Source organism: Myotis brandtii, unplaced genomic scaffold (genome assembly GCF_000412655.1).
Source record: "Myotis brandtii unplaced genomic scaffold, ASM41265v1 scaffold34, whole genome shotgun sequence".
In the NCBI taxonomy this organism is placed as follows: domain Eukaryota; kingdom Metazoa; phylum Chordata; class Mammalia; order Chiroptera; family Vespertilionidae; genus Myotis; species Myotis brandtii.
Window position 1 is genome coordinate 2,792,778 of NW_005363098.1, and position 20,620 is coordinate 2,813,397.

Genomic DNA, 20,620 nt, shown 5'->3' on the forward strand with positions numbered 1-20,620 from the left:
GGACACATATGTAATATCTTAATCAATAGAGAAAAAAATTATTAAAATATTAGAGGCCCGATGCACGAAATTTGTGCAAGAGTTGGCCTTTCTTCCCCTGGCTGCTGGAACCTGGGACCTAGGCTTCCCTCGCAGCCCTGGCTTCATCTGGAAGGATATCTGGTCTAATTAGCAAATTACGCTTTTATTATTATAGATTTTGTTCAGAGAAATTTCCCTGTAAAGCATCTTTAATGGCGTAGAAAATTCAAATATACAGTAACTCTAAAAGGAATACATGCATTGTTTCCAAACAATATTTTTCAAACGAGAGCTTTATGCAGAATTATTAAATATTTTAAGTTCATACCTTGAAGAACGATGCTCTGGTTTATTTCGTTCGTTGCGATCTGTAAAGTAAGAAGATAGTTACATGCCAAAATGCTCTTTAGAAGCCCTGGAAAAGTTCTTAAATACCAGCTCCCATACCATTATATTTCATAAGAACTGCTCAAAGGTTGCTGTGTCTTCTTCTGTGTAAGGCTGTTCATCAGAGTTAAGAGGGTTTGTCTGACAGAAGAGGTAGAAAGGACACAGAGAAAGACAAGCATATACAGTTTTCATGGTTGTTTAAAACTGTCTCCTTGGAAAATATATCATTACGTGTATTATTTCATTTCAAAGATCTTTGCTGTTTTAAACACTTTGCTAAAAACCAAAACAAATTTAGCTAAAAGAAAGTAAGGAAATTGAAAAACCACAAATTACTCAGCTCCAAAAAATCATTCCATGAATCATGGTTGGCAAAAACTTCTAACAGGATGAGGAGGGGAAAAAATCAGCAGTTAGCTACAGCAACATCTGCAAATACACTAAGACCAGTACAACCTCATCCTTAACTCTCTATCACCCAGAGCAAGTTGGATTTCAATATTTGAAAGATAATTGTCTAATGTGCTTTAGGGCAGTGGCTTTTAACCAGGGGCGATTTCACAGTCCATCCTCCAGAGAACATTTGGCAATGTCTGGAGACATATTTTTTTTATTGTCACAGCTAGCATCTAGCGGGTACAGATCAGGGATGCTGCTAAACTTTCTATAATGCACCCTACAACAAAGAATCATCTCATCAAAATGTCAACTGTGCTAAGGTTGAGAAACCCTGCTTGAGGGTAAGAGACAAAAGCTGACTGCTTAAAGTTTTCAAAAACTGCCTCTTTGGGATGCTGTAAAATGTTATCAATCATCTTTAAGACTATTATACATAAGATAAAGAACCACAAAACCCACAGGTTGTCTTTTTCTACTCTGAATAACTTTTTTTTTTTCAATACATGCTCAAAAATAAATAAGATCAGTGTTAAGGGAAAACTAACAACAGAAAGTAAAGTGTAAGCCACAATAAAATCCTATGCAATGTTGTCAAAATATAGTTTTCTAAAGTATCTTCTAAATTATTACTAACATAATAAAATTTAACCCTAAAAGAAAGAGTAGACAGGAATTCTTTTGTTCCCCTTAATTTTATCGCTGGTGGAGCAGCATAAAGATAATGAGAATATACTATAAAACTTCTGGAGAGAATTATGTAAGAAAAGGAATCAGATTTACATAGTTAAATGTATATATCGATTCTTTCTGAATGGTTCATGATAATTAAGAAATGTTTTCTAAACCAAAAAGTCAGTACACAGGAAAACACTGTTGTCTGAAAGACTAACAAGGAGGAAGACTCGCAATAAAACATGTTTGTTTAGATATAATGCTCTCCCAAATGCACACTGTTAATATGCTTCTGGCTCCAATTTCTCTTGACTTAGTGTCACTGCCACTTTTAAAACTTTTGTTTTAATTTAACTTGGTTTTGCCCTGCCCTTAAATAAAAATACCAGGGTTTTTCACTGTTGAATGTTAAAAATTTAGTCACAGAAATACAGCACACATTTTAACCATATTTTCAACCATTCCTCTTCAGCTGTTAGCCTGCTAGTTTTGCTAACGAAAGTAAAGTATAATGTCTCGAAGTAAAGCTAGAAACTGGGTACAGATCAGATAACAAAGCAACAGCTCTTACCTGTGGCTAACGATGAGCGCAAAGTCTGCCCGTAATACCATTTGTTGTGGCTGTGATCCTAGTTTCCTAGTTTACTCAGGCATGCAATCCCAAACTCCCCCACCCCCCAAATATTCCTAGTGGTACAGCACACAAGAGGAGGGGAGAAACAGAGTCACAATGCGTGTAAACAAGACTCAGCATCTGAGGGCTTCCCTGAAGGGCCTGTTCTGATTGGCAGATGTGCTATGACCAGTCTGCACAGCTGGAATGCGGCCACTCAGGAAGCAAATGGCTCGTAGCTCTCCTTCATTCTTGGTTAAAAACAGTAAAGTTTATAGACATTTTATACTTTCTGAATTAAGAAAATACAAATGCCTCCCCACAGTACTTCTCTATGGAGCTAGTAATTAAAGTCCAAGAAAATAAGTTGATAATCTGTTGAAGGACATTTTAAACATTTCCTCTCAAATTCACTCAGTGTTATATGTGTTACATTTATATGTAAATATGCATACAGAGTGTTCGTAACCTATTACTCCTAAATCCCACATAAATTATCCATTACTCACAATATTCCCATCCTCCACCTCTTAACAATGGAAAACAAATTAAAATACATATTTTTGATGTGATCTTTTTTCTCAAAGTATACAAATAATTAGACTTCAAATTTTGCCATAAGCCATCTTTTAGCTTGAATACATATAAATATGTAGTGTGTGTATGTTGTGTGTCTGTGTCTACACATATTTTTATATACTAATTTTAAGCAAAGTAATTTTTATGACAGCCAAGAATATTGTGTAATTGTCAAGAAACACACTAGTGGTAATGCTGAATTTCTGGCAAAATAATATGTGGTTGTTATTTTGGTCCAAAAGACAAGGCTGAACAAAACAAAGCACTGAGGACAGATTCAAGATTCTGGGTCTTGCCGATGGTAAAAAACAAAACAAAAACACAACAAAACATTTGGATAAAATCCCCGAAGTAAAATGATAACTGACCTATAGCAAACATGGAAATTTCATCTTGCTCTGTGCAGTGTTGTAAGCATATGGATCTTATTTATTTCAAATCAAATACTTTTTGGCACATTCCCCTTCCCATTTTTAATTCAGAGTTTCTAATTTTTAAATAATTAGAAGAAAATATACTTGCAAAGGCTTCCTGAACTTCTACATACTTGGAAATCATATAAATAAACACACTAGCCCAAAGTCTTACCATTTCTACACAAAAAAATATTTTAGCTCTATATTTAATTTTTTTTTTTGCAAGAAACTTTTTTCCTCATCACCATTTATCCCCTCTATGCCCTCATCTACCTCCAGCTCCCCCTGCTCCTGCTCTAATTCTAATATTTAGTTGCCAAATCCTGCACATTTACTGTGGACAATGCAGTAACTCCATGGGCCCACCAAGCTGAGCATAATGATTCAGGTCAAAGATCAGCAGTACAATTTCAATGTGAAGGTCAGCATGGCTGGATGGCCATGTAAAAGTCTGTTGGTTTTTGCAGCTATATGTATGTCACAGACACATACAAACAGGGCATGAGAGTACTTGCATTCCCTATCCCTACTCATCCCTGTCTCCTGGTTAATAAAGCTAATTGAGGAAATGGAAGAATACCCTGCAAGTAGAACAAAGGCAGATAATAAAGCAGAACAGGTATAAAGGTGTTGGTGGTGATTGTATGTGTGCATATGTGGGGAGAGGTAAAGGAGGCAATGAGGAAACCCACAGTACATCAAAGGGCCTGAGAATCAGGAGAGTGGCAGGAAGCTGCACTGAGTCAGTGATTATGTGTGAGAATGCCACATTACCCAAATTTTCTTGCCATGATGACTTCTGGTTCTAAGTAGTCTGGTCATACATGATTCTAATGTTTATGTTTTTAGGTGGTATGCCACTTAATATAGAAATGGGCCCCTGTTCTGGCAGAGACAGCTTTTTGAGAATGACAGATTCTACTGATGTGTAACCACTCAGGGTGACTTCTGAATCGAATAATATGACAAACACTTGGAAATGAAGATGACAAAAATGCAAATGCTATTTTTTGCTTTGATTAAAACTAAGAAGAATGGCCAACTCAGAACTTCTGAGAATCTATTGTACGACACATAGGCTTTAATGATTTGGCTTTGATCACTTAACAGTTAAGTCTTAACTGAAGAGAAAATCAAACTCCGTTGGGTAAGAACTTACACTGATAATTTAAGTTGGCAGTGAAAGGTCCTAAATTGTTCTTTGAAATTAGCGGGAAGACTCAGTCTACATGAATGAATACACCCAGACACACTTGCAATAGAGTACAAAGTGGTATAAAGGAATCTGTCATGTACAAATTGGAGTACTGAAATCTCTCTTTAGAATGAGAATTATCTATGAGGGGATTCTGCATCACATTCTCAAGCATTACTCTCAAATTCCAGCTTGGGTGTACAGTAGGTCCTCGGGTTACATCGGGGATCTGTTCCTACGGCACAACGTAACGTGATTTTCGCCGTAAGTCAGAACCCACCTACATAAGCACCTACATCACTCACATGGAGCACATACACAGCAGTAATGAAGTGAAACAGTAAAAAAAATTTAAAAGAAAGATAACTCCTGACCTTTACTTGTGGTAAATAAATAATAAAAAAACATAAAGCACATATGTACATACGTCGAAATGACGGAACTTTTTTTTTTAATAAATAAATGGGAGATGGCGACGTAACCATGAAATGACGTACGTCGAGTCCGACGTAACCCGAGGACTGTCTGTAAATACAGTATATTAATTTTTTAAAAACAGATCAATCCTACAGTAATGTTTTACACCATTCAGTATTAGCTAAAGGATCCACATAATCTGAAAAGGAATTCTTTGCAGCTATAATATCATTACCTCTTTACTTATAATAAGCAGAATAAATAAACCAATGAATCCGTCCATTACAAGACAAAAGATATCCAGGTTTCTAGACTCTTATTTTGATGACTCTTTAAAAGATAACAAAACTGGATCTACTCAAATAGAACGTAGATGGAATTTTAACTGAGGCCAAAATTTCAGAAGCTTTTCTAAAATATTTAAATGGTTCTTATATTTAGGCAGAGAAAATTGCAAACCTATGTTTACTTGAAAAGAAGCTAATGGTCACTCTATAATATTACCGACACCAAGCAATACCTAATCACCTCCCCTTTCTAATTCCATTTCATCATCCTTGCTCAGATGGGTTTACAAACTGATTTTCAGTCACTTTTGAGACTCTCACAGTGACTAGTATATTGCTCTTTTATATGGCAGGTTTTCAATAAATATATTTATTGTTGTTAGCGCTATCTCTTTTGATTTAAAACACCAAGAAATTAAAGATAATTTCTGTGAGTTACCACCACAGGAGAGAAATGAGGCATAATATAGAGAAGTGTACATGCCTTCTGCCCACACTTGAGGGTAAGTGGAAAGCTTGGTCTATAGCACTGTCAATACTGATACCTTTCATTAATTCCAATTATTAAGTGCCTAAACTCATTAAAATGCAGCACCCTCATCACACAGGGAGGAGATATTAGAGATAGAAGCAAAGTTTCTTCAATACAGGAGTTATGTTTCAATAAAGAAACAGTTTGTGGAACCCATTTTCTCCTCCTCATACCCACTATCTTTACCTGCACTTTAGGTTCTGATCAGCACTTGTCTGGGCTGTTGTGTCTTGACTGGATTTTCTGGTTCCAGACCCTTTCCCTCCAATTCAGCCAGATAAACCCATGCCTCAGAAAATGTACAAATCACTACATGCCAGAGATTCTGAGAGGATTACATGAGATACTGACAGGGACATCCTTAGCAACTTGCCTGTGCACAGTGAGTGCTCAAAAATGTCAGCTTCCATTATGTCATTAAAAGGCTAGCTATTAACTAGTTGTTGTGACTAGTACTACACTGTAATGATTATACAATTTACTTAATCTCTTTTAACCTCAGTTTTCTCATCTGCAAAATGGGGAAGAATATTATCTTTATAGAATTTTTGTGAGGCTAAGTGGATTAAAGGATATAAAGAGCTAGGCTGGAACATAAATTTTTTATTTTAATTGTTACTATTACTCTTACTATCATTAATGTCTAGTTCAAGAACCACCTTCTTCCTGAAACTGTCCCTGACTTCTCTTTCTCTTCAGCATCCTTATACTAATTTCCTATTGCTGCTGTAACAACTTACCACAAACTACGGCTTAAAACAACAAAAATTTATTATCTTGCAATTCTAGAGGCCAGAGTCAAAACAGGTCTCAACTGGGCTAAAATCAAGGTGTCTACAGAGCAACATTCCTTCTGGAGGCTCTAGGAGAGAATATGTTTCCTGCCTTTTCCAACTTCTCAAGGTCACCTGCATTCCTTGCCTGTGGCTCCTTCTTCCAACAATGGAACATCTTTAAATCTGGCTGACCTCCTCTTCTACTTTATTTTTTAAAATATATTTTTATTGATTTCAGAGAAAGGAAGGGGGTAGAGAGAGATAGAAACATCAATGATTAGAGAGAATCATTGATCGGCTGCCTCCGGCGTACCCCCTACTGGGTGGGGATCAAGCCCACAACCTGGGCATGTGCCCTTGACTGGAATCAAACCTGGGAGCCTTCAGTCCACAGGCTGACGCTCTATCTATTGAGTCAAACCAGCTAGGGCCTCCTCTTCTACTTTAAAGGACACTTATGATTACATTGGGTCCCCAGGATAATCTAAAATAATGTTTATGTCAAGGTCAGTTGATTAGCAACCTTAGTTCCTCCTTTCCATGCAATATAACACAGTCACAGATTCTAGGGATTAGGACTCAGGCATCTTTAAGGGGGAAGCTTTATTCTGCCTACCACATCCTATCTGAAATCTCATACTATTTTACCACTCACTTGACAGCACACAATAGTGTGTATTATTATTCAAGATTTTAGGCATGTGTCTGTCCACTTATATCTAATCAGTGTGTCTGAGGAAGGCAACCTGTCTTAGACTCTACTCACAATCAGCCCTCCGTAAATGTTTGTTGATAATGGTTATTCCAATGCCCTCCCAATCCCTTTACTGCCCTGCATCCTTTGGGCTGTAGTATGTTCATTGATATATCTGATATTGCTGAACAATATGTCTTCCTAAGAATTCCCATACATAATTTACTTTTTATAAACACAGTAGTAATTTAAGAGTCACCTTTGTTGTAAAACAATTCACATTTGGTCTAGTCTTTTATCTCAAAGTAGCTCTCATCAAATCACACCACACTTTGGAGGGGAAAAACCAGCACATTTGAATTGAAAGAAGAATCAGCTATTTAATAATGGGCTGCTAGTTCTTTTTAATAATTCTTTCAAATGGTTCAACTGAATTGTTTTGATTGCTGAGTTCAACTAACTATTGAATCAGGCTTTTTATGACTTGGGTTTTTTATGTTAGTAGTTTCAGAAATGAAAAATCCGAGCCACCATCTGTATTGCCCCTTTTCACCCCAAGATGAATTTGGTAGAGGCTTAGGAAGATGGACATTTCATCAGGCCACTCAAGTTGTGGGAAGCAAGGCAGTGAGGGGAGCAGAAGCAGGATTAGGACAGGTCGCCATCAACCCTCCTTACCTCAAGCTACCTAATGATTCTCTTAATAATTACTTTCATACCTCTTTTTGTTACAAAATATTACTTTTTCATCACATGAAACTTATGATTTAAGGAAGGATAAAAAGATCTTTTAGTTAAATATAAATCTTATTCCTACCAAATTAAAAATATTAGGTCTATATTCAAAATATAGGCCATTCCCACAGCTTTTTCTAAAGGAGTCATACATTTTACCTGGAATAAGATATGCTGTAAGAAAGGTAACCTAAGAAAGTGTGGATGAAAAGGAGGCCATATACTAAACCTGACAAGCTCAGGGGAGGCCTGCCTGGTGGCCTTACAAACTTACTAGCAGACTGAAAGCAATCACATTGGATGGTCTGAACATAAAACTTCTTAACTAAAGAAATCATGGTGGGTAGTCAAGTCCTAGGCCATAATCTTTCTTGACAAAGGTCAATCTTTACCTTACCTGAACCTGTCTATTGTCTTTTTTGCATCTAAGATAACATACTTTTGGAATACTTGCATAATCCCTGTTTCCAGACCCCTCAGGGACAGTCTCCCACCAGAGCCAGACCACACAGAACCTCTCATTGTTATCTTGTTCCCGAATACCATCTTTTTGTGCTGTAAATGTTCATTGTTAACTATCCTATACCCACCAGTATAAAAGAAGTATTTGTCTCCTTTTTTTGTTTTGTTCCTTTCCCATTGATTTTTAGAGAGAGTGGAAGGGAAGGGAGGGGAGAGAGAGAAACATCGATGTGAGAGAGACATATGCCCGACCTGGGATCGAACCCGAGACCCTTCCATGCTTGGGCCAACACTCTAATCACCGAGCAGCCAGCCAAGGCAGAAATATTTTTCTCTTCATTTTACTTCTTATCCAATCCCAGAGATTTCCCCACTTTGCTTTCTTCCACCTCCCTAATCTATCATAAATGACTTTTATATAACCCTCTTTATGCCTCCTCCTTTGATTCTCATGTATAAATTAAGGTGCAAAACTACCTTCTCTGGATCTCTCTCTCTCTCTCTCTCCCATAAGATTTTTAAAAAATATTTTTTATTGATTTTTTGTAGAGAGAGGAAGAGAGAGAGAGATAGAGAGATAGAAACATTGATGAGAGAGAATCATCAATTAGCTGCCTCCTGTATGCTCCCTACTAGGGATCAAGCCCGCAACCAAGGTACATGCCCTTTACTGGAATTGAACCCGGGACCCTTCAGTCCGAGGGCCAATGCTCTATCCATTGCTCTATCCATTGAGCCAAACTGGCTAGGGCTGGAGCATTCTCTCAATCTGTTGAGATTTTGCTTCCTGGCAATTGTCATCAGTTTGGCTCATATAAATTCATAAAAATTCTTATAGGTTTGGGCGTTTCTAACATTGACAAGAGTGACCCAATAACAGGGATTGCTTTCAGTGTTTCCCAAATTATAATAACCTCTCGGATGGTCACAAAGCATATTAGTATCTTAAAGGTTCTGAGAAATTTTGTAATTAACAAAATTTAGCTTTGTAGGATGAACCATGTCTTACAATATCAGACTTGACATCTGGTACCTCAGCATGAACAATGTTATATTGCATTACCTCCATCCACTCCCCTGGGAAACCAAGCTTCTTTATACAGAGCTTGGTGTTTGTCATCTCCATCTCCCGCACCATGCCTGTTGCATTGGTGACACTTCTCTAATAAACTGAAGTCCTACTGGTGCAGGGCCAGGCACAAGATCCAAACACAATCAGAAGTAGGAATTAAGGTCAAAAGAATCTCCCTTCCAATCCAGTCAGGTCAAACCCTGATCTTTTAAGATTATATTAAACGTGTCCTTTCTTTAATCCTATTACTTATCTTTGAATTTGGGTTGTTTGAGTTAATTTGTGTATTTTAGAATTACAAGGTTTCACAAAGAAGGCAAGCACTTAGTGTCTCCAGGTATCTACTACTGGGTCAGACCCATAATGGGAAATTCATAAATATTTCAGTATGACAACTTAGGTGGATGTTAAGAGCAAGAACTCTAAGTCAGACAGGCTTCTTTTGAGTTCTTGCTTCACTATTTATTACCTGAATGACCTTAGCAAGACATTTAACCTCTGTAAGCCCCAGTATTTATATCTGTAAAAAGGGATAATAATACCCATCTCAAGTTGAATGAAGATGAGGATTAAGAGAAGAAATGCACCTAAAGGGTAGTAAGGTTGCTGACTATGATTAAGTATTCAACAAATGTTTTCTATTATTATGATAATATCAATGATACAGAATATATGTAGAGTTCATAATACTGTGAGTAGAATTATCTAAAAGATTAATTGTCCTTTGTCCAATATGGAGTTTTTAATTCTGTAAGATTTTTTTTCTTGTTTATCACTGGTCAAGACAGGAATGTACTCATAAATAACTTCCAAAACTTCCCTTATCCAATGGCTCCAGCCTCTTTCCCTTTCCAGCCCTTTTATACCAAAAGTTACAATGAAAACTTTTCCCAATGCAGCTTCTGACAAAAGTGATAAATAAGCACTAAAAATAAGCAGCGGAAGGGAGAAAGAACTAAAAGGCAGACAGAGGCAGTTCCTTCAGGATGAAAAACTGTGCCAAGGAGTGGGTCTCTCCCACTCCTTGAAGCCCATTCCTTGAATTCTTTCCCCATCCCTATTCATCCTGTGCATACTAAGCCCTTGGAGTCATTTTTTGAGACTCAAGAAGTCTAAATAAAATGACTTTTCAGAGTAGGATGAATGAATGAAAATATTGAAATCAGCCTCCATATTTTAGGATGGTATGAATTTCTTTCATAAGAATCCAGAAAACAAAGATTTAAATAGTTATTTCTGGTGCCAAAGGATAGATAACATTTAACCACTGGTTGCGTTTTCAGCTGTTAGGGTAAAGAAATTTTTTTTTTCCTTAAAGAGCAAAATGCCCATTCTTATTGTCTCCTCTTTATTTCTGATTAATTCACAGATATCATAATAAAGTTTTACTTTGTACATCTGGCTCTGCAAAATGAGCAAATATCAGAAACCACTGTAACCAAAAGACTCCGTCATCTGCGGAGAAGCAGGAAACAAAGGGAAAGCCACATTATTCTAATACCAGGCATGTCAATCTGATGTAAGACTCTGCAAACCATTTTTATATGGATGAGGATTTTTCTAATCTGAGTCTCCAAACTGAGATTTTTATCCACAGTGGGACAGTCTTGATCTCTAATCTAGAGTGATAAAAATTTTTTTCTTTTTATTAAGAAAAGGTAAAGCCACCTCCAGCCCTTGCTGCATCACCTTACCTAGGGATAGAGAATATATTCTCTGGACAACAACACAGTGCTTCTGGCAAATTCAAGTCCATCCATCTTCTTCCTCTTCACTTTATTTACAAACTTCCATCCACACAACTACCTTAAAAACACTACTGAAGTCCTAGCTGGTTTTGCTCAGTGGGTAGAGGGTCGAACTACAAACTGAAGGATCCCCAGTTCGATTCCAGTCAAGGGCACATGCCCGGGTTGCAGGCTCGATCTCCAGTAGGGGGCGTGCAGAAGGCAACCAATCAATGATTCTCTCTCATCATTGATGTTTCTCTCTCTTTCTTTCTCCCTCTTCCTTCCTCTCTGAAATCAATAAAAAACATATATTTTTAAAAAACACACGCACTAGTGAACACAAGGAGAATGCCAACTGTCTCATTCTATTTTTCAACTGTGTAGAATCTCTATAAAGTAAGTGCTCCGTTCTGATTTTTCATAGTTATAAAGATACACAGGATCTTTGAGTGAGAAGAGACACGAGAGACATTGCCATTTCTGCATTGAAGCCTTACTTGATTTTTCACAGGGAGAAATAATGGTCACTCTCCCCGCTCCCCATGCCTCACACACACAGTGCCTAGTACCTGTTGGCACACATCACATTTTGCCTCACATTGTAATTCTTTTTATGTATGTCTTGTTGCTTTGACTATTACAGGTTTTTCAAGACAGGGCCTTTATATATCTTGTAATGCCTGGCAGAGTACCTTACACACAGCAGGTATAATGTAAGTATCTATCACTGAGTAATATACTGGTGTGGATCCTCTCCAACACCTCTGCAAATTAGAAATCAGCTGAGCTAAAAAGCCCTTGTATTGTTTGTGTTTCTTTTGGGGTGGCAGGATGGGGAGCAGTTATTATTAATTCATAGAGAAAGCATTTTGAAGTCCTACTTCAGAGTTGAAGAATTAGTAAAAACTTTATATTCATGTAATAAAAAATGTATGGTTTGGAGGATGGAGAGACAGTTATCACAAAGAAGTAGAGGAAGTTACACAAGGGAGTCACTTATGTGGTTCCCAGGTCACAGAAAACAGCCGAGATGAATTCAAGACTTGGCTATCAGCAAGATAGCCAATTGTTATTGGCATAACAATCATGACAGCTATTATTCATGAGTGTTTACTACATTAGAGGCATTCTTCATACATTCCCATTTAATCTTCACAGAAGTCCCATGATGCAAGTCTTTTCCATTTTATTATAAGAAAGCAAAGCCTCAGAGAAGTTAGTTAAATAAAAAGGGAGCATGTATTTTCAATCCTGGATGTGAGGAATCCCAAAGTCCCTGTTTTTTCCACTACATCAGAAGTCTGGAGGTCTCTCTCATTTGATGAACTACAGGGTAAGTGTATAGGAATTCTGCTCATCACAAGACACACTTATATTTCAGTATTAGATGGTATGTTGTTTAGAGAATGAATCCAGGGCCTCACATTCTTTCCGAATGTCTCTGTGGTTTTCTTTAGCTCCACAAAAGCATATTAAACACCCTCTTATAAATTCCTAAGAATATAGATGATTTTTGACTTGGGTGTCTTATGACAAAATAGCTGAGCTGGGAGAACAGCTCCAATTCACTACCTAGTACTATCAATAATCTTAGGCTGCTAACATTAAATTTCTAAGCTTGACAGAGTGTGAATACAGGTATATGATGATAGAACCAATTCATATAAAATTAACAGATTGTGAGGCAAGTTTAAATTTTATTGCAATATTGTTTGTTATTAATTTCTGTACCCTCAGAATAAAATTTAAAAAAATTTTTTCAGGTGTACAGCATAGTGGTTAGACAATTATATAATTTATGAAGTGATCCCCCTGATACTTTTAGTACCCACCTGGCACCATACATAATTATTACAGTATTATTGACCATATTTCCTATACTGTGCTTTATATCCCCGTGATTATTTTGTAACTCCTTACTTCTTTTACCCTTTTCACCAACCTCACTCCCCTATCTGGTAACCCTCAGTTTGTTCACTATATCTAGGAGTCTCTGTTTGTTTTGTTTGTTCATTTTGTTCTTTAGATTCCACATATAAGTGAAATTATATGGTATTTGTCTTTGTCTGACTTATCCCACTTAGCATAATATCCTCTAGGTCCATCCATGCTGTTGCAAATGGTAAGATTTCATAGCTGAGTAATACTCCACCATATATATGTATCACACTTTCTTTATCTATTGATGGCACTTAGGCTGCTTTCATAGCTTGAATATTGTGAATAATGTTACAATGAACACAGGGGTGCATATATCTTTTCATATTAGTGTTTTGGATTTCTTCAGATATATCCCTGAAAGTGGAATTGCTAGGTCATAAGGTAGTTCCATTTTTAATTTTTTGAGGAACCTCCATACTGTTTTCCATAGTGGCTGCAAAAATTTGCATTCCCACCAATAGTACATGAGGGTTTCCTTTTCTTCACAGCCTCACCAACACTTGTTGTTTATTGATTTATTGATGATAGCCATTCTGACAGGTATGAGGTATTATCTCATTGTGGGTTTAATTTGCATTTCTCTGATGATCAGTGATGTTGAGCATCTTTTTTATATGTCTGTTGGACATCTGTATGTCCTCTTTGGAGAAATATATATTCAGGTCTTCTGCCCATTTTTAATTGGATTATTTGGTTATTTTATTGATGAGAGAGAGAGAAACATTGATGTAAGGAGAAACATTGATTGGTTGCCTCCTGCACACTCACCAGACTAGGGATTAAACCTGCAACTGGGTATGTACCCTGACTGGGAATTGAACCCATGACCTTTTGGTGTATGGGACGATGCTCCAAACAATTGAGCCACACTGGCCAGAGCCAGAGTGAATTTAAAAAAAAAATAATATAAAGTGAACTGAAAGAATTATTATATTTTTACTAGAGGCCTGGTGCACAATTTCATGCATGGGTGGGGTCCCTTGGCCTGGCCGGCTATCGGGGCCATCGGGGCTGGCCAGCCGCGTGGAGAGACCGTGGGAGGTTGGCTGTGGGAGTGCACTGACCACCAGGGTGCAGCTCCTGCATTAAGCCTTTGCCCCCTGGCGGTCAGTGCGCGTCATAGTGACCAGTCAACCAGTCGTTCGGTCGCTTAGGCTTTTATATAAATAGACTAGTGGCCTGGTGCATGAAATTCGTGCGGGGGGCGGGGGGGTTCCCTCAGCCCAGCCTGCACCCTCTCCTATCGGGGACCCCATGGGGGATGTCTGACTGCTGGTTTAGGCCCAATCTCACAGGGATCGGGCCTAAACCAGCAGCCAGACATCCCTCTCGCAATCTGGGACTGCTGGCTCCTAACCGCTCACCTGCCTGCCTGATCGCCCCTACCTGCCTCTGCCTACCTGCCTAATCACCCCTAACTACCCTCCCCTGCTGGGCTGATCTCGCCCCTAACTGCCTCTGCTTGCCAGATGGCTCTTAACTGCCCTCCCCTGCCGGTCTGATCTCGCCCCCAACTACCCTCCCCTGCTGGCCTGATCTTGCCCCCAACTGCCCTCCCCCTGCCAGCCTGGTTGCCCCCAACTGCCCTCCCCTGCCGGCCTGATCACCCCTAACTGCCTCTGCCTTGCCCCCACCACCATGGCTTTGTCCGGAAGGAAGTCAGATGTCTGGAAGATGGCCAGTTGACCCCATCTAATTAGCATATTACCCTTTTATTAGTATAGATAGATTATATAGGATAGGCTTGCTTAAATGGGGAGGAAAAGCCTTTTTCAGCAGGAGGAGATGCTCTTGGCAGACAAAAATACATAATCCCTATATCTAGATTGATAGCCAGTCATATTCACTATACTGCCAAATCGGCCATTAAAAAATTGAACCACTTTCTTACACCTTACACCAAACAGCTGTTGCCCTTAAAACCCCTTCTCAGCCCCCACCTTAGGTTCTGCCTTCGCAGTTCACCCAGATTAGGTTCTGATTGGTCAGTTTCTATGCCAGTCAGTGTCAAAAGCTCTGCCTCCTAGGCAGCCACTGGCTCCTCTCACTTCACCTAGATTTGGTTCTGATTGGTCGGTTTCTATACCAGTCAGCATCTCCGGGCCTATCTCTGGGCCTGATCAGAGAAGCGGGGCTGATCAGCAGCCCCCGCGGAGGCCCAGAGAGAAAGAGAGAGGCAAGGTCTGATCAACAGCTGCCATGGAGGCTATGGATCAGACCCTGCTTCTCTCTCCGGGCCCAATCCACAGCCCCCTCGGCAGTCAGTGCTGGGTCGCCATGCCCGCAGCAGTGGCAGTCAGTGCTGGGTCGCCACGGCAACCCAGCACTAACTGCAGGATTGACTTCTGGTTGGTGAAGCCTTCGGTCGTTTTGGACATTATGGACCCTGGGTTTTTATATATTAGGATAGGACACCAATATGGATGTTGCAGATTTTCTTTTCAAATATAATGATCCATCTTTTATTGCAATACAAAGTCCACTCTTAATGATGATAGTTAAAATACACAAACACTGGGTGATGAAAAGGAAGAACTATAAGATACATTTGCTACATACCAGAAATTGGCTCTGGGGTAGCTTATGTGTTATTTATGTAAACCAGACTTTCCACTATCTTGGGTCTGCCTGTCATTATTATCTAAGATTTTCATACTACACCACACCCAGACTCATGAACACATGTAGAAATATATCTGTTTATATCATTCAAGGATTAAGAGATGTACCACAGGCAATTAAAAAACATGTCTGAGCAACCTTTGGTCAGGGGATACTTTCAGCAATACAGAGATGAAATATAGGACCTATTCTACTTTATCAGAAACCAAAGTAAAGTGTTGTGTGCTTTCTTTCCACCCAGCTAAGGATGAAACACCTGCAGATACAGGTGAGTGACACCAATTTTGGTCACCCTCAGAGTTTGCTCAGGCTTGGATCTCTTTGATCTTACCCAGCTCTGGCCCAGAGAAAAAAGGGAAAAGATAATGTTGATTGTCTTGGGGGATATGAGGTTGAAGAATACAGTTGGAATACAACAAAATCTACATTCAATAAACAATAAACTAAGAAATCTTCAAAGGCTTCCCAGAATACAGAACATTTGATTTGAGCATATTTTTAGGTTGACAAATTTGAGAAGTAGATATGGGATGAAGGGCATCTAAGTTTAGGAGAACCATATACTATACAAAAGAGTGAAGGTGCATGAAATTGAGGAAAAGTGTTAAATAACTCAGCTGTAGGTAGAACTCAGGGTATAAGGAAAATATATTGATTTATTACAAAGTTAACTCAGGATTACTTGGGGCAGTTCATGAATGTTATATGAGACCTTAGCATCTGTACTATTCTGTAGATAATGGAGAAAGGGTAACCTGTGGGAAGGACTGGGGTGGAGGGATGCCGAATGAAAGCAGAGAGCACTAACAACAATATACACCAGGACAAAAAGCCTGCCCCCCCCCCCAAAAGAGTAACAGGAAATGGAGAGGGTTGAATGGAAATAGACAAGATTAGGCATGGACAATATGTGTTGAGGGAGGAAGCAGGAATAATGATATGGTACATGGTGATACAGGTTATCATTAACTGGGGTCAGGTACAAAGCAAGATGAGGAAGCAGGATGAAAGAATGGGTAGGAATATATTATGATGAGGACATATTAAGTTTGAGGCAAGTGAAAAATCACAGACTCATTCAAGATGGTCCAATAAGAAGTTACATCAAATCTGCCTTCCTCTAAAAGTGAAATGACAATAAAAATTTGCATGGCACCATAACAACATTGAAAATAAAAATAAAAACACCACCACCACCACCTTCGCAAAAAATAATAAACTCAAGAATGAAAGTCATCAATAGATCAGACAGCCTGAAAATTAGAAATCAGGGTCCAAGATATTAGAAGTTAAACATATACACTCCCCAGAAAGCTCCTTGTTAGTTAAAAAATAAAAAGTGTGCCTTTGGGCAACCATGGAAGGCAGGCAATTAAAAAGCTGCATTCAGATGACCAGGTTCAGCTACTCAGCACTGCCCAGCCCACTCCACAACTAATTACACCTCAGAACCAGTCAAGGCTTCCTTTATGAGCTAAAGGCAGAACATTACTATCAATATAAAGTTGAGAAAACTCCCAGCGTGGGACTTTGGTCTTCAGGGGACAAAGAGTTGAGTTTAGGGTAGTTTAAAATTTAAGGTAACTTCAGACCCAGAAATTGTTGGGAGACAGAGAGGAATGACAGGTACAGCAAAACACTCCCTTTCCAGGTACATCTAACCCCTAGAATGACAACTTTCTTATTTTGGCAATTTTGTGAGTGTGAGCTTGCCTTCTCCTCCCTTACAGGAAAGCCCACCTGTTGGTATGTCCCATTAATATACCCACTGACACAGTTAGTTATGTCATTCAGAGAAAAGCATTTTTTGGAGGAAAAAAACCACAACTTATATCAGTCTTTTAATCATAAACATGTACCTACAACCAATGATAAACAAAGATTTAAGAAAAATGATAGTGTAAAAGAGAAAGACCAAAATGTATGATCAATTCTGGATCAAAGAAAAAGAGAATTTAGTAAATAGAAAAGAATATTTTATTCTAATTGGTATCCTCACAGATGAAAAAGCATGTTATACCCATAAAAGAAGAGTCTGCTATGAAAAAGGAGAAACTTGAGAACAGAAACAGTTCTTGGAAATTAAATATATGATTGTCCATATAAAAGATTAAGCAGATATAAACACATATGAAAATTGAATTTGTAATGTGAAAGATAAGTTGACAGAATTTTAGAGGACACAAAGAGATGGAAAATATAAAAATTAAAAGAGTAGGGGAGAACAGACACAGGAGGCCCACATCCTTCATAAAATTAGCATTTCAAGAGAAGAAATAGAGATAATAAAGGGAACAAGATACTCAAAGAAATGGCAGGTGAAAAAATATGAATGGGAAATAATCTACCCTGAGAACTTAGTACATAAATGTCCAGAAGGAGATTTATTTTTGAAACAAACTCTAAAAATCTGTTAGGAAAATCTCTCTCCAAGAGAAGGAAGGGCAAAGGAAAGACAAAAAGAAAAGGTGTTATGGATCTTCCCACTGTCTTATAATATCTGTAGAGACGGGTTGCTGACAACCACACGATAAGCCCCAGTGAACTGCTGGAACAGAAAACTGAAAAATCAGGGGACAATGAAATAGAGATTGTGGAAATAGGGGGAAAGTCTATGAAAGCTCTGTTCACTAGGCATTCAATAAGTAGAAGATTCTGCAATAGGAGGCTTAACTTCTCAAACACTCTCACCATTGACCAGCTATTACCAAAGCATAAGGGATATGATTTTTATATATTCAACTTTAAGAAGCTGCTAAAATCCACAATGAAATACCATTTGACACCTACTAGTAAGGCCATAATAAAAAAGGCAGAAAACAACAAGTGTGGGAAGGGAAGTAGAGAAAATGGAACCCTCATACACTGCTGGTGGGCATGTAAAATATATGATTGTCCATATAAAAGAGGCAGCCACTTCAAAAAACAGTTCCTCAAAAGGTTAAATATAAAAAGCCACCATATAACGTAGAAATTCTTCTCCTAGGTGTATACCCAAGAGAAATAAAAACATATATCCACACAAAAACTGTACACAAATGTTCGTAACAGCCCAAAAGTAGAAACAACCCCCAAATCATCAACTGATTAATGGATGACAAAATGTGGTATAGTCATACAATGGAATGTTATTCAGCAATAAAAAAGAATGAAGTACTGATACATGCTATAAATGGATGAACTTTGACAATATTATGTAAGTAAAAGAAGGCAGTCTCAAGGAGACCACATATTGAATGATCTCATTTTATGTAGAATGTCCAGAATATGCAAATCTATAGAAAGAGAGAAAGTAGACTTGTGATTGCCTGGGGCTGGAGGTGGTTGAGGGGTGAAGGTAAAAGGTTCAGGGTTTCTTCTTGGGGTGATAAGAATGTTCTGAAATTGATTGTGGCAATGGTTTGTCATACCGAATTTTTGGACTGGAACCCGGATTCTTTGTCCGTCGGAATCGAAGAATGAATCCACGGACATAAAGTGGTATAGCAAAGGTGGAGATTTATTGAAGAACAAGTACAGACTCCCACGTGGGGAGCGGGAAGAGTCCCACAGAATGAACTCCCAAATAGGGAGGGGGAAAAGGCCCCACTGGGTTCCCTTTCCCTAAGACTTATATAGGCTGCAGATCCTGATGCCTTGATATCCCCTCTGATGGGTCACTATGCCCTTAGACTGGTTACTATAGTAACTCCTGGGCTCCAAGGTTGAACCTCACATGCATGTGAGCCCCCCCCCACCACCACTTCCTTATTGTTTTCCTATTCCCTTTGGGCTTTCTTCTTCTCCTTCTGAATGAAGGGCTTCCTTCTCTTTATTTTGTAAATATAGACCTTTCTTGGCTACTTCCAGTTCCCTTGTCTTACGTAAATATAACTGTTGCTGCTTCCTTAAGGAAATGTAACTGCACCTGGCTTCCTTGTCTTATGGAAATATACCTTCTCCCAGTCTGCAGCCCCTCGCTTTTCCATAGACCCCAATTCTAAAAAATCCCTAAGCCTGCCTATGTTCCCCCAAAATTCCTGCTTCATTTGCACAACTCTGAATATACAAAAAACCCATTGAATTTTATGCTTTAAATGGGAGAACTGTATGATATACGAATTATATCTAATAAAGATTTTACTTAAAAAATTGCGAAGAATAATAGTCCTGACTAAACAAGTGAATGGCTGAGGTTTTCATTTTAATATTTCTGTAAGTATAAGACTACATGAATTGAAACCGAGATAAATATACTTTCAATTGATATAATTTGGTATGACACTCAAATTTTAAAAGTTCAGATTTACAATTAATAACATTCTAGAAATGAACCTCCAGTTCTTTTTTGTTGTTATTCCTCATCCAAGGACATTTTTTTCCATTGATTTTTAGAGAGTAGAAGGGAGGGAAGGAGAGGAAGAGAGAGAAAGAAACATCTGTGTGAGAGAGACACATTGGTTGGTTGCTTCCTGCACATGCCCTGATCAGGGCCAGAGGTGGAACCTGAAACCCAGGTAGATGCCCTTGATGGGGAATCAAACTCATGACCATTCAGTGCCTGGGCTGGTGTTCTAACCACTTGGAAACACTAGCCAGGGTGACCTCTGGTTCTTTAAGCAAAATATTTATAATTTTCACATACTGGCCTGGTCAACCTGGCCAAAGTGAAAAGTAATGATAATAATCAGAGCTGTGTTTGCTGCTTTCTATTCTATGTGCCAAGTGCATCAACTCTAATCCTCATAGCCCTGCAATTACTCCCATTTTATTTTTATTTTGAGCATATGTTTATTAAAGCTATGGATAGTGAAACAATAAAGGGCTTAGTTACAGTGATGGCGAACCTATGACACGCGTGTCAGAGGTGACACGTGAACTCATTTTTTTGGTTGATTTTTCTTTGTTAAATGGCATTTAAATATCCTATCTAATAAAAGAGAAACATGGTAATTAGCATACGACTGCTACCCTTCCCATTGGCTAATCAGGGCAATATGCAAATTAACTGCCAGCCAAGATGGCGGCCGGCAGCCAGGCAGCTGGAAGCTAACAGGAGGCCTGCTTGCTTCAGTGACAGAGGACTCC

General features: G+C 38.6%; 1 protein-coding gene across 3 annotated transcripts in view; it reads right to left on the reverse strand.

The window, feature by feature from the left end:
* SH3D19 (SH3 domain containing 19) overlaps window positions 1–389 on the reverse strand; it is a 105,938-nt gene extending 105,549 nt beyond the window's left edge. For all 3 annotated transcript variants that reach the window (XM_014543870.1, XM_014543869.1, XM_014543872.1), the window contains exon 1: window positions 350–389. The gene's annotated coding sequence lies outside the window, so the exon portion shown is untranslated. The remainder of the gene's footprint in view (window positions 1–349) is intronic.
* Window positions 390–20,620: the final 20,231 nt, after the last annotated feature.